Here is a 14,899-nt window from a genome sequence, read left to right as displayed (position 1 = left end):
TATGAAGTTGAGCTCAAGTGTTGACAGAATAGTTTATCACAAGGTAAACCACTTTCTTTAGATAACCCTCACTTTTTAAATTCCTACGCATGCAATTATTTTCCTTTTGAGGACATTTAAAAATAAACCGTCAAACAGGATCTTTCCAAAATGACAAGATCCTGAACTTGAAATTGTATACAATAATATTTGTCCAATAGATTGAATAAAATTTCCTCCTACCATTGAGTTAGGTGGTAGAGTATGAAACTGGCCATGTACATGGATAAAGTCAAAAGCCCCCAAAATGAGTTCTATAACAATTAAACAATTGTGTTACATTGCATGTCTAAAGCATCAGTCACAGTGTTTCATACCACCCCACAGAGAATTTCCATTTGAATTTCTTTGCTCTGGTGTGAGATTATCTTTACAACAATAGTTGTGGCTCTGTGTGAATCATTCTGTAAAAATAAAGGGGATGGGAGTGGACAGTGTGGAATCTGGCAGTACAACTTCTCTCATCAGTCAGGATTCAACATTGCACCACGTCCTGTAGTCACCTGGGAGGATCTCTTGCTATGTCTTTGAAATTTGTAGGGCATCATCATCATGCCAAATTATCAAAAATTGACTGTTTTCTCCAACATTAAGGAATTGTGAAAGCTGTTTACTTCTGTATATTGTATGACACTGTTTTATATCGTTTCTTTTTAAATCACAAACAGAAGTCCTAGAATTCATAGTGTTTCAACTATGAACTCAGTTAACAAGTTGACATTTACTTATTAGACAACCATGAGGGACAAAGAAATCATCTAAAGTGCTTCAAGCAGCCACTGAGCACCAGTTTTCAAACCCTGAGGGAAGTTGTGTAGTTTACTCTGCTGAAAGCAGAAGCCAGATTTGATAACTGGCCAGACTCTGAACTGCACAGGGGGTACCAAAGATGTGTCACTTCCAAGTGCTTTGTTTGGGAGAGAACTTCTACTTTTGCACAAGTGGGAAGGCAGAACTCCCACAGTCAGTTTCCCAAAAATGGAAGGGGACTATGGAATCCCCATCCCTGGAAGTGTCCAAAGCCAAGCTGGATGAGGCTCTGAGCAACCTGGTCTACTGGAAGGTGTCCCTGCTCATGGCAGGGGGTTGGAACAAGATGATCTTTAAGGTCCCTTCCAACCCAAACATTCTGTAATTCTATGATTATTTCCATTGACTGTAACTCAGACATTTACATTCCCTTTTTTTTTTTTATTGCCTTCCTTTTTGAGGAATTGATTTCAATAAGGGAAACAGTACCAAGAGAAGATTGGCTGTATTGAATTCACATTGAACTGATTAAAAAACATAGAAGTTATTAGAAAAATAAACATATTTCCTTTTCCATTATGCAATATTTCATCAACAAATTTATTAGTTTAATATAATGTCTATGTAAATATGACAGGGAGTATTATTTAGCATCATTGGAGAATAATTTTGGAAGCTGGAGAATATATTTTTATGTGTACAATACAGTTTACAATTAAATATATTTTTTTATGAAAGAGATCATATAGTTTTCACCTTATGAAAGGATAAATAGTGTGAGGATAGTCTAAATCTTCATAAAGAAGTCTAATTTTGTTAAGATTTTTCTAGATTATTGTAGTATTGTAACTACTGAAGAAAATTTATGTAAGGGTTGTTTGACAAAAATCAAGTGACAATCATAACAGACAGCTACCAATCACCATTTCCAGTGTGCAAAGCTGGGGTCTTGCACTGGAAAAGAGGTGCTGTAGCTGAGAAGAGAATGTTTTTTGCAAATTACAGAGTAAGAAAACCAATAAAAATAATTAGGTGCAGTACACATTTCCAAGTGAAGGCCTAGTTGGTTTTAGGATCAGCAGCTCCTGTCTGTGAGCGGGAGAAGCTGTACCTCAGCAGTACAGTCAGCACTGCCTTCTGGAGGAGCTGATGGGAGGTAAAATAGAGGCCCTGACTACCTATGAATAATAGAAGGTTTGGGGCCATGTTCTAGAGAATAAAGGATGAGTCTGGATCAAATTCTCTTCAACATTTTGTGGGCATATTAGTTCTTTCCCTTCTCTTCCCTTTGCAGATGTAGACTGTTGCAATCTGCTGTTAAGCACCTGCTGTGGCTCCTGTTCTAAGACAGGGAAAGAGTCCCTTTAAATAAAAGAGGTCTTTTGCCTGCCTCTTCCAGCTGTTAAGAGATTTAATTACTTTATGCTTCTATAGCAGATTGAAGTCCTTCAAGTAAAGGTAGTATAGGGTTGTATTCCCTGCTTCATTCCATTACTGGCCAAGCAGATTACTTGGAACTGCAATTTGGCACTCAGAGGCAGCACAGCCTTCTGCAAACTCCTCCATATGTGTGGTTTCCACAGGGCTGATCTTCTTCTTTCTCCTTTAAAATTTCTTAGGGGAGAAAAAGAGAAGGTGGGTCAGAGGGACGTTGAAAGAGAATTTCAGCACATGAAATCTTTCCATTGTGCTGTCCATTGTGCTGATCAATGATGGTATAATTTTTTTCATGGGCACTAACCCAGGAAGAGATGATGGGTTTGCACAAATAGAAGTGTAATACAATTTGATATGGAAAATAGACGTACAGAAGGTCCTGGTGTGCTACGTGGCTTTGCTGTTTGGTTTTTTTATATATTTCAGCAAACCATTTGATAAAATTCTTAAGCATGCCATAATCTATTTATGCTGAACTAAATTAAAAATTTCCTGTCAAAACCTCTATTTCTGATGTTTCACTGTTATTTATTTATTTATTGAAAGTTATTACTCTATGTGGGAAATATTATTTTAATGGAATTAAAAAATGCACATCCAAATGTCAAGTCAGTTGAAATATGACCTTTTGAACCCAAGAGATTTAAATTTTTTCTTAGATTTTTTTTTTAGTAGTTCTAAAACTTCAGGTCACACTGATGTGGTTTTTAAGCAACACCACTATGAAGATTGAACAGACTGGCTTCCTGATTTTCCTTTAGATTAAAAATCAAAAGACCCTTTTATACCATTCTCGTCCCACTGCCACTACTTAGGGTTGGATCAGGAATGTGACCTGCTGTTTCATCATTCAGATTTGTTCCTTGACTTTCCATAAATTTTCCATTGTTGAGGCTGTTATTGGTTATTAGCTGATACAATTAGACTGGGCAGATGAGACTTTGCTGGTGAAGAAAGCGTAAAGAATTGAAATGACAGTGTTGCACCAGCAGTGTGGTGGCTGTGCCGGCTCCAACTCCATTGTATGTTGTGCTGTAATATTAGAGATGCCTTGTTGTGATGCAGTGAAATTAGATCAGTGCCCATGGGCCCCACCACAGAACTGGGAAACAACACAGTGTTTCCATGTCTCTGCACCAAGGATATGCACTGACTGTACAGCGACTGAACTGTTACAAGTGTTACACCAGAGGAAAACATCACCCCTGCAAAGGGCAGTGACAAAAATTCAGGCAATATTCTGCAAACAGGGCTGTGTTCTTATTGCTTTTTGTAGTCTGGATTACTCAGGGTCTAGCAGAGGGTTTGAAGTCGTGAGCTCATAAACAAACTGTGCTTCAAGTATCTGTGCCTCAAGCACATGGTGGGATTCTTGGGGCTGTTCTGTGCAGGGCCAGGAGTTGGACTTTGATGATCCTTGTGGGTCCCTTCCAACTCAGGATGTTCTATGATTCTATGACTCTGTAACACAGAGCCAAGATCTGCACATACCTGGGTGCAGAGTGGGGTCCTCAACCTGTGTGAATGACAGGCAGAGACCCCAGTCCTTTACAGGGATTTCAGTGCAGTTCCTGGGCTGTGCAGCTGAGCACAGTGCTGCACTGCTGGGGCTGCTCCTCTGAACTGGAGCACAGAGACTTCACTGAAGAGAGTTCTTAGGTGCTGCTGCCTGGGCATCTTGCTTCTAACTGATGCCTGGGTTTAATAGCTGGAGCCTTCAGTTAAAATGTGCTTTGTCAGTGGTAGGAAAACATGCCTTTGGTTATGTTTTTCCTGGAGATTTTCCCCAGACAGCATACTGCCTTTCTCTTCAGACTGAAGGGCAAGACACTTTGCTGGCATAAGCCTGACCATTTTCTCTGATACAGAAGGACCTTTCAGTGATTTGGACCAGCCTAACAAATGATGTATAACTTAAACATCAATGTTTGGTTTATATATATGCACATATTAGCAATTCAGATCCAAATATTCACTCACTTAAAATGCTTGAAATCATCAGCCTCACATTTATTTTGTATCTTCTTCATACTGTTGTCCTTCAGTAGTGCTAGTGCCTGCATATGATCCTCACAACTTAAAAATTCATATAGTCAGTTAAACAATAGGCTTGGAACATCCATTATCATTAGAAGATAAATAAGGTCTGTAAAAATGGCTTTTCTTACACAGTGTAAGTATTTTTCCCTCATTACAACTGGATGCTGAAGTTTGCTGGTTCACAGCAGTTTCTGCTCATCAGAGGTGCTGAGACACAAAAGGGACTCGTCTGCAGTGACATGGGAAATGAGAAAACTGTCTGAGGAAAATCAGGCTAATTTAACCTCTTTCCTAATTTGTTCTAAAGCCAAAGAGTTAATTAGTGCAGTTAAGTTTCTGGTTGGTGAGAAGAACACTTTCTCTGCATAGACAAATGACAGTGTATACCACAGATTTAATTAAAGAGAACAGAGATAAGTACTGCATTGTATGCTAAAGTAGTGTTTACTATAGCAACTGATTACTCTGCAGACAGCTTGTTATTTTCCTTTCCAATTTAAAGTGAAGATAAGAAATATAGAAGGATGATAAATATTTGATCTGAATTGTACCTTTTAGGGAGGTGACTGAAAGACATTGAGAGCACTTATATAAGAAATAAAGCTACAAAATCCTTGGGCAATATAAATTGGCATATTTTGATTAATGAGTGTTGTTTTATACCAGTTGAGAAGCTAACTCCCAAGAGAGCTCATAAAAACTTTTGTATCTTCAAACCTTTCTACGAAGAGCTGGACTTTTTAGATCAATGTGCAATGGCCTGATAAATTATCATCCATTTCTTCTGAGAAAGTGAGGGAGAAGTGACTGGAAGCAGTGCTGTTGTTCTCTGGAAAAAGCTGTGTGACATAACAAAGAGATGGTATCCTAATGCTGGTCAGTCCTTGTTCTGTCAGAGCCTCCACCTTTGTCACTTCTGCAGTTGCTGTACAATGTTCCCTCCTTTGCTTCAATCTGTTGCTTACACGTGGTGTAAGCAAGAGGGCTTTCTGCTGGGGCAGTAGATTGAGGAACAGTTCTATTCCAGATCCATTATATTACTTTGGCAAGCTACAGTGCTACTATGTGCCTCAATTCCTTCATCAACACACTCCTTCTAAGCTTGCCTTTCTCATTCCACTACCCTTTCCTTTGTGAAAGGCAGGATTGCTCTAGGTGAGAAGTGGTCTGGTGTTTAAATTCAATTTATTTGCGCTAGAGCATTGCCTCTGCCGTGGACTGCTCATGTTTCACTGCATGACAGGGTTATTCTGTCCAGGTTAGAGCAGACTAAATGTAAAACAGGGACAACAAAACTTAGTTATTACCAAATCAGCTGGGAAGAGTCAGGGCCACAGCTTTGCAGCTCCACAAGATGGAGGTGGTGGTGGGAAACAGCTTGTGTCTTAAAGTTAACAGTGAGAACCATGATTCTGGTGGAGCAGGAATTCCAGGATCATGCAGGGAACATGAGGTTCAAGTACTGCAGGAGGCAGAGAGCTGTGAGTGCTGCTGGCTCTGTGCACTCCTCTCAGAGCACACACCAAGCACTCCCTGGAATCCAGACTGCTCCCAGCATTCCGCTCACATTCCCAACACAGGAGAGCAAAGCCAGACTTTGCACGTGTCAAATTTATAAAAGAATAAAACCAGACTATGTGAGCTTCATTATTCCTTTATTACTATCACTATTATTGTTATTATTAATGTGTGTGTATTACATGTAATTGTGGCATGAGCTAATTTTAATGAATTCCAGATAGCCTTTTTAACTAGAAAGTTTAGGTTGTATTTCATTAATGCAATAGACTCTGACTTTCCAAGTTTCCTCAAAATGAAACAATTTTCTTTTCAAGTGTACATCACTGAAGTCAGAGAGACATAATATTCCCAACTGTATAGAACAGCCTGTGGCAACTAGGTTAGAGCTGTCAGTTTTACACATGGGGTGCCTGACAAACATATTATACATACAATTCAAGGCTGACCTTATACTGCACCTGAATTTAAATCTGTGTGCTGCACAATGCTTTATATCCTAAATAGGCTGTTAACACCCTCTTGCAGCCCTTCCCTTTTATAATGGGCTATAACTGCAAACTCTATATTGTCATGAGAAGCAGCCAGAAGGTAACACCATAAAATTAGTTAATTTTAACATAAAGATGCCAAATCACTGCTGCACACATTTGAAAAATACATTTTCTTTTAAGTAGTTGAGTGCTTGCAGATAGGAAAACTGTTCCATAAAAATTCACCATGTTTCCCAGTGTTTTAAAATGTCTGGTATCTCTGAGCTTCTGCAAGTCCTGTGAGGACACTTGGTGGTCAACAGGCTATGAGTGGTCACTGTGAGGCAATAATGTGGACCACATTTTGCTAAGATAATCATCTCCAAACTAGAAATTCCTGGTTCTTCTAGTTTGGAGATGCTGAGATATCAGCCAGTGCTTCCAAAGGGTATAGCATAGACATTTACCAAGGATGAAATCCAGTGCCAAAGTCCTGATGACTTCAGCAGGGTGGAATTTCTGCTGTAACTCTAATGAGAGCCCAGCCATGCATGACCCACAGAGCAAAGCAGGGTGCTTCCTCTGCTTTTGTGGGAGGTAATAATTTGCTACTGGGGAAGTAATAATTTGCTTCCTCTCTTATTATGACTGGAAGATTTTCAAAGTCTTTGCAAGAGGTGGTGTAACTGCAGACAGTGCAGGAGGAGGGGGTAGCTGGGAAGGGGGTGGATTCTGAGCAATTTACTACAGCTCAGTGTAAACTTCTGTAGGGTTTGTAGGAGGAGGGAGGAGGGATGTTGGAGCTGATGCTTTGCCACTGCTCTACACTAGACAATCAGGCATCTCTTTTGACTCTCTCTACCCCTGTCCCCCCTTAAACCTCAAGCCCAGGTAACAAGTTTTCAAAGCACAAGTGTGGATTCAACCTGTCTCCAAAATGGATTCTGCCCACCTATGGTCAGAGAGAAACTGTTTGGAGTACGTTTAGGATGTTTGTGTCATAGAATTTAAGCAGTGCCTGTCCTGATTGCACTGGCACACGTGCAGGTCATTTTGTCACCTGGGCAGATCAGGGACAGGACTGCAAAGTGCTTCAGGCTCGAAGTGTTGTTATGCAGGTTAAAACTGCTGTAATATCAGCACATCAGTCCTGCTGCCTAGTAAACGGGAATGTGGAAGGAATCATGGAATCAAAGGGACTCATCTGCCTACTCAGTCCCTCCCTCCGTGGAGGTCTGGTCTGGTGCTGTGACACTGTACACTCACTGGCTGTGTCTGTGCTCAAAATGCAAACAGATTCTGGGCTTACTCTACAGCAGCATCTCTTACCTTTCATGTGCTTGTTGCTGCAGAGCTGTGCTGTTTGCATCTCAAATCACCCCCTCATTTCTGCTCAGAACAAAAAAGATATAACTCATTCAGCCAGGCCAAGCTCAGGAGAGGTCCAGAGCAAGGAGTCTGATTTCAGGCTGACCCAAGCAGTTTGAAGGCTGAGATCAGAATCTCAGTCTGGGCTCTGCAAATCAGGCTTGGTTCTTTGGCTTGTTTCCAATCCTCAACAGGAGCTGGCTGGGTCTGGCTCCTTTCCCTGTCTCTGTGAGCTCCTACCATGCCTGGCACCTTGAGCAACAATGGAAAAGAGACTGCTTTTCTTGGCATAAACAAATCCTTTTGGAAATGTTTTCAGGCATTTGGAAGAACTTTTTGGAAGTATCCCATTTCAATTTGTAGATTCCCTTTGTTATTCTTCTACATGCCCCTGTCAAGTACTAATAGATACTATTTCCTTTTAAATTCTTTTGGAAGTAAAATCTTTAGGATTACTGGTTTTGTTTCCTTTGATTTGGGTAGTTGCCACTCATCAGACTTTAGAAATCTGGCTACTGTACTGGCTGGACTAGGGCATGGTATAGCATGTGTATTGTTATAGTTAATGAAATTATTTCACACTGGTGGTGCTTTACTAACAAACAGTAGTAATTAATTGATTGGATTAGTTTCTGTAATTGATTGCCAACTTTCTTAACAGGCTTGTGCTCAGAAACTTTTAAACGTAAGACGACTCCTCTCCTTCCTCTGGAGACATCTGTCTTGTATGCATTATGAAATGGGCACAGCCTATTAAGGTATTCTTCCCTGCTTGGATATGACAGATATTCTCAAAGGAACTAAACTCATTTCTGCACAATGTGCTAGAGACCTGAAGAAGTAAACTATAATTTATCTTCCCTGAATAGCTCTTCTTAGTTCAGTGCCTAAGCTGGATCACCTTCCCATGAACTTTGTCCATGGATGTTTATCTGTGGACCCAAAGCTGTATGGATTTACTTTCATAATATACAAATAATTTTGCAGATGAAGTTGAAAACAAACATTTTATCACTGATTTCCTATAAATTAGACATTGTCTTTGACAAAAATTTGACTAGTTATGCAGATTCTATAACATTCTTGCATATTGACTTTTAATTATGCACTGTTTAATCAAACAAATAACAATGTCTTTCCCATCAAATGATAGGTAAAGTGTGCAGTCTCTATCACGACTTGTTTTCTTAGCTTATCCTCTAGATTTTGTGAGTTGAATGAAAATGCAGAATTTCAAATGTGTCGAAAAGTAAAAAGGCAGCCTCTAGTATTCTGCAACATTCTTACTTGGAAGAATGCTCTGTTGAAGTTGGGTTAGATGTTTGGTTGGTGGTGATTTAACTGGCACAGGCAATTGGACTGTTTAAACATGCTCCATATGCCACAAAGAAACATTCTTTCAAGGTGCCCTTATGCTGCATATCCTTCTTTTGTAGGCTGAAGTTTTGGTCCAGGACAGGAAATTTTAATCTGTTTTCTGTGATCAAAGAGATAAAAATCACTGAGTGTTAAGCATCAGTTCTCCTGTTAGGATTAGCACGCTGCTGTCACAGATGTGCTAACCCTCAATGCCAGTAGGTAAAAGGGCAAGAAAGCAATTCCTTTTGGGCTTCTTCAGTATCACAGAGTTGTTTAAACAGCTTTTCCCGTGGGTCAGATGATCACTTAAGTAAAGTCATGGTACTGCTGCTCTGAGAAGAGCCCGTGTCCCTAGGGATGAGCAGACATCAAAAACAAGACCTGTTGACTGTCTCAAGTGTCAGCTTCTGTGTAAATAGGCTGGTGGCTGCTGAGTACCAACCTCAGTGTCTCTGTGAATAATCTGAGCTTGCTGCTCTGAAGCTTAAAGCCATGAGATGATCCTGTAGGTCGGTGCTTCTCTGCATGCCTCTCTTCTTCACCTAATTCTGACACAGAGATAGTCCCCCTTTGCAAGACAGGAGGCAGAAGTCACAAATACAGAGAGATTAGTTTAGGAAGACAGTCAGAAAATACTTCTGTATTTGCTGTTATGTGAGACACACCAACTATTTTCCAGTGCTCTCACTGCTAAGCAACTTGGTAGCAATTAATTCTTTGAAAAGAAAGTATTTTCTTCAAGTGCCAGAGCTGTTCCTTTAACATCTGTTAGAAAGTTACTGGCACTTAGGACCTTAAGGGAGAGATTTCCCAGTTTTAAGTGGAGTTTTAACTTGTTGCTCCCCTTTAGATTTCTTCTGTAGGTAATGAAGACATTCTGACTTCTTCAGGTATGATTCAAATCAGGACTAGTCTAAGTCACCATCTGGAAATACAGACTTTTTTCTAGGGACTGTAGAAGGTACATAGGATTACAGTGCTTGTGCCACAGGCATCTCAGGTAGATGCTCATGCTGAGCTGAGCTGGGACAAAAACAGGCCCCGCTGTGTGTCTGAGGAAAATAATAGACTAAATTTATCCCATTCCTTGTTTGGGTTGGAACTGCTCCAACCCAGCTTGTTATTTCAGTGAGTACCAAAGAAAACATAACTTTAAATCTAACTTTTAAATTTGTAGGTGTGCTGTTTCTGGTGTATTAGAATCAGTTAGCACCATCTATCAGTCCTGGCATCAGGAAGGTACCTCTGTGAGGTGTGCACATATATTAAAGGATAAAATTGGAACAGTAGAGGTTCCACTGAAATCAAATATCCTGACCTTCTAGAGCTGCAGTTTTCTCAGTGCTAAGAGGGTTATGCAGGCAGTTTGCTAGGACAATTAATACATTAGCTGTTGCCAACTGCATGTTAATTTGCTGTTAATAATTGTTATTCAATAACAATGCAGGAAGTGTTAAAGGTTCAGTATAATTCTTGGCTGGAAATAACTCCCTACTGCAGTCTCTGGTGCCACAGGGAACACATATTCAGTGGTCAAATTCAGCTGTGTACATTTCCTGAGACATGCCCTGCATGCCTCCAAGAGATGTATAAGCCACAGAGTGCTGAGGATTAGCCAGATAAACAGCAACATATTTTTGTTTTAGCACTCCAGCATGTGGGCTTGGAGTCCTCAGCTCAGCCCTGACAGCCTAAGCTGGGCAGGTGCAGGACATACATCAGTGAGAACAGCTATCCTAGGGCTAATGAAGGAAGTCTCCAAGAACTGGGACTTGCATTGCCTGATAGTTTCTTTGATGCTGCAAAACTTGTACAACATAGGTGCAGTAAAGCATTTAGGAGCTGGAATCCCTTGGTTTTGGCTCTACTTTTCTAAAAATGGCAGCTTATCTCTGCTTCTGCATACGAGAGAAAACAATGGAAATATCTTCAGAAGTGGACTCAAGAGGCTGAATCATAGCTCCAGCAGAGATATAGCCCAGTTTTCCTTATTGACCTTTAATATAGCTTCCCTGGCACTCTGCAATCAATGTAATCTTTTCACTATGATCATAATGGCCATTATCCTGAAGACAACAGATAGAAGTGGAAGCAATATTAAATTAGAAAAATAACTGAAGCATTTCTTTGTTTTCTTTATGGATTTCTCATGAGTTTTTCTTTTTTCTGTCTCATTTTTTTTCCCCTGAAGTCAAAAAAATTTTTAGGCTGAGGCAAGTGGTTGGCCCCCATTAATATTGCACACTTTCCTCTGTTTCAGTATGTTGCCAGCAGTAAGGTGTTATTTAGGGATAAATGTAAATGCATAATAAACAGATCTATACAATCATTACTGAACTAAAATAGCAGTTAGGAAAGTATTTTTATTGTGAAAAATGGCCCTGTAAGACTTGCTGGCTATTTGTAATGTTGCAATGTAACGCAGATAAATTGGTGCCCAGGAGTGTGACATTTCAAAAGCTTGAAAATACACTACATTTTTTCTGAAACGCCATTTTTGTAATTCTGCTTGCTATTTCACAGGAGCAAGAAGCAATTCCTCTATGCCCGGGCAGTTCAATTAGAGTGTTGTAGATGTTGTCAGAAAGGCTCAAACATAAGTTCCCCTGAGCAACAGTTGCGATTACATGAAGTATCCTGTGACCCTGCTCCCCAGTAATTGACATTTCTGGCCGTTTGTGTGCAATGCTATTAAATAACTTTTTAAGTAATGACTCATTTTTCTTGTAAACTTTGTGTGATAAACCTTCCCATTTGGGGTTAGACACACATTTTTTAGTAAAAAGGAGTTAATAGATGAAGACTTTGGCAGGGACAGAGGCTCTTTTTCCATTAAGTATTTCTACTGACATAAGCAAAAGTTCACCAGATCCTGGAGATGGATGTAGGGCAGCCTGGAAGCGTTATCTGCTTATCTGTCATTATTCATAATACAGATCAAGAGTTCAGGAGATATCCCAAGTCCTTAGTGAATTGAGGCTGTGGAGTAAGAAGGGGAGAACTAGATCAGGCACTGAGATGGTTGACCTGTGGTTAAATAGGAATCCCAGCTACCTGTAGGCTGGTCAAACAGCACTGCACTGCACTTTAGGGACAGAATTCAAGAGCATTTGGGAGTTTAGACATGCAGTGAAAAGCTGAATAAAATATGCAAACCCACAGTGGGAGTGGAGCAGTGGGTTGGGGCAGTTGGTGCTGTGGCCTCTCCACCTGTGCTGTGTGGATGGGGCATTGCCTGGGAGGAGACTCAGTTTGGTTCCCTGGACCTTCCCATCACTCAAATGCTTTGCTGCTTCAAACTGCAGTCCCAGCAGGGCAGGAGCACATCTGTCACCTGTGTGTCTGTGAACACCAGGCCACGGTGCAGTAACTGTGGGCAAGGCAGGGGTTCACTGCTGTTCTGGATCAGACACAGCCCACTGCACCTTCGAGCACCTCAGTGTCTGTGTGGATTCTCTGTACAGAGAAACGACAATCTTGGAGGTTTAAGGATTCAGCTCCCCAGTGGCACAGGAGCAGTGACCACATCGTATTTCACAGTGTGAGCCACAGCCTTCAGCTCTGATCCAAGGAATCATCCGTGGGGTTTAGAGATGTAGCCCTTGGTCTGAATGCTAAGATTACTTACAGGGCACTCATTCTTATCCTCAGTGCTACCCCAGTTGCCTAAATAATTGTAATCTTCAGAGCTTTCCCTGTTGTTCTTTCACTGACTTCATGCAAAAGAAAGATGATTTGTGCACATTTAGGAGAAGTGAATTTGCTTCCTGCTTCTGCTGCAGTTTTCAGACAATGGCCTTGATTTCCTTGCTTGGAACTGGGACAATAGGATGTTTTCTGATCTATGTAGTTGCTTTTTAAGGACAAGAACATTTTCCTACTGAGTGTGCTTCTAATGCTCAACACAACAGGGTACTGATTTTCCAAAGCAAAGCACAAACTGTCTCTTTAACTTCCAAAAAATTCTGAAGCCAAGAAATGGGAAACACTTCCTATAGCTGAGCTACAACAAGCCTATTCCTCTTAATTTTCTGATTTTCTACTACAAGTTTCCACTGGCTGCTATGAAAAATAGTTACTGACCAACTGTCTAAAGTCCTCTTGATAACAAGCAACAGCCTTATTTTTGCAATATGGAAGTTGATTCACTAGTGTGATGATCAGCCTTCATAGAGGTGTGACTAAAAAATCCATTTCCTAGTGATAAATAGCAGTTGGACACAGTCTGGACTTAAAGCCTTTGAAAATCACAGTGAGTGACTTAACATTGGGGTATTAGACAGCATGACTTGGTGCAGACTTGGTGTTTTAACCCACAGGCTTAAGTGTCATAATGCAGCATCATATGATGTTATTACTTGAGACGTCTGAAAGCTTGTGGATAATAGAAAATAATATTATGGAATATGGTTTCAACAGTTTCAGTTTCAGGAATCACTTGAATTACTTAATCTCCCATTAAGTAACTGTTTTATTTTTCTCATAGGTATTCACCCAAATGACAGCAACATCATTGTCTGCATCAAATCAAACACTGAGTTGGGAATTTGTTCTTAAGTACACTTTAGCAGGGTTTGCCCACACAATCTGGTACAAAGAAAAGACTAAACCAAATGCCCTAATCGTAGTTTCTGCTACCACGTGCTTTCTATCTCAACTTTCACTTGACCTGGAATTTTCCCTTAGAGGAAAATATTGCCATTTTCTGTTGACAAATCAGAGCCATGAAGTCTGGGTCAAAAGAGGGATATCGAATTAGAATTATTAAACACACACACATCAATTCCTAAAATTGCTATTATGTTAAATATATAGTATACCATTTGGAAAGCTGTTAGCATAAGCTGCTGCTAAAAAGAGCAATTACTATTATAATCGTTGTACCTGGGGTCTGATAAATAATCGTGAGGTGAGGAGCTGCAGAAATTTTCCAGTGGATGTGAAGGGTTAAGTGAGATTTACTCACCAAGCCCAGTTCAAAAAAGAACAACTTGCCTTATCTAGAATATATTCCAGTTCAGCTTCTTGAGATGATACCACTGTGGAGAGACTCATCAATTCGGGATCTGTGTCTAAATCCCTGTCTAATGGGAGCTGTAACAAAGGGTCACAGAATATACAGACATTACCCTCCATTAGAGATAACAACCAACCAAGCCACCAAACAAACAAATAAACAAACTGCAAGAGTTCCTCCAACAAAGTTATTCAGAGGATAATAGTACTACAGAGAGCAGTTATTCTTATTGTTGTTATAATCATTGTGTCTGCAGCCTGTCAGATACTGAGAGGCGCCTCTTTACCTTAGTAAAAGGGAAACAAATGATCAGATTGCAAAACCCGTAGACTTTGATATCTGATCATGTCTAGACAGCCTCTGTCCCTGCCTCTGAAAGACAGTCGTCAAATGCTTTGCATCAATAATTTGATATGCTGCTGTTTTCAAGATGTTGAACATTAATGTCACCTCCTCGGGTCCCAAGTGCCTCTTCTGCACTCATTATTTTTAGGTAATAATGGATACTTGCTTCTGTTTAGTTTTAATAATCATGCAGAACAAGCAGCTTCAATATCTGAAATAAACTGCTTCACAAATTAATCAAGTGCAGAACAAAGCTGTTTTAAGTCTATGACAGCCGATAAAGTCATTTGTGGTGCGTTATCTCTGCTCTGTGCTAAATACTATTGTGAGCTGCAGAGGTGGAGGAAAATTTTATTAGAAGTCAAATTCTCTGGGACTTTTAACCAAACTGTAAAACTGGATTTTATACATTATACATGACTGTTTAATGTAAGTCCTAAAATTTCAGAGGATTATTTAAGAGACTACAAGCTTTAGGGAATGAGGAGACAGAGCTGACAATGGAATTGCCCTTGTGATAGGAAGAAGTCTTGGATAGGTTAGATGCCTTGCA

The 14,899-nt window shown here is 40.2% G+C and overlaps 2 long non-coding RNA genes across 3 annotated transcripts in view; one reads left to right on the top strand and one right to left on the bottom strand.

The window, feature by feature from the left end:
* The window catches only part of LOC127471668 (uncharacterized), a 101,073-nt gene that overhangs the window by 19,875 nt on the left and 66,299 nt on the right, over positions 1-14,899 (top strand). The window lies entirely within an intron of this gene.
* On the bottom strand, positions 2,154-5,066 carry LOC127471670 (uncharacterized). Of its 2 annotated transcripts, none has more exons than XR_007904730.1 (3): positions 4,984-5,066; positions 4,395-4,495; positions 2,154-2,403 (listed from the first exon to the last, which is right to left on the bottom strand). It is a non-coding gene; the product is annotated as an uncharacterized LOC127471670 (long non-coding RNA). The 2 variants fall into 2 exon arrangements; XR_007904731.1 differs by lacking the exon at positions 2,154-2,403 and adding an exon at positions 3,771-4,302.

The sequence above is a fragment of the Manacus candei genome, unplaced genomic scaffold (genome assembly GCF_025592945.1).
Source record: "Manacus candei isolate 608988 ecotype Guabito, Panama unplaced genomic scaffold, ASM2559294v1 h1tg000025l, whole genome shotgun sequence".
Classification (NCBI taxonomy): Eukaryota; Metazoa; Chordata; class Aves; order Passeriformes; family Pipridae; genus Manacus; species Manacus candei.
Note: the sequence above shows the minus strand (reverse complement) of the source record. Positions and strands in the feature narration are given on the sequence as shown.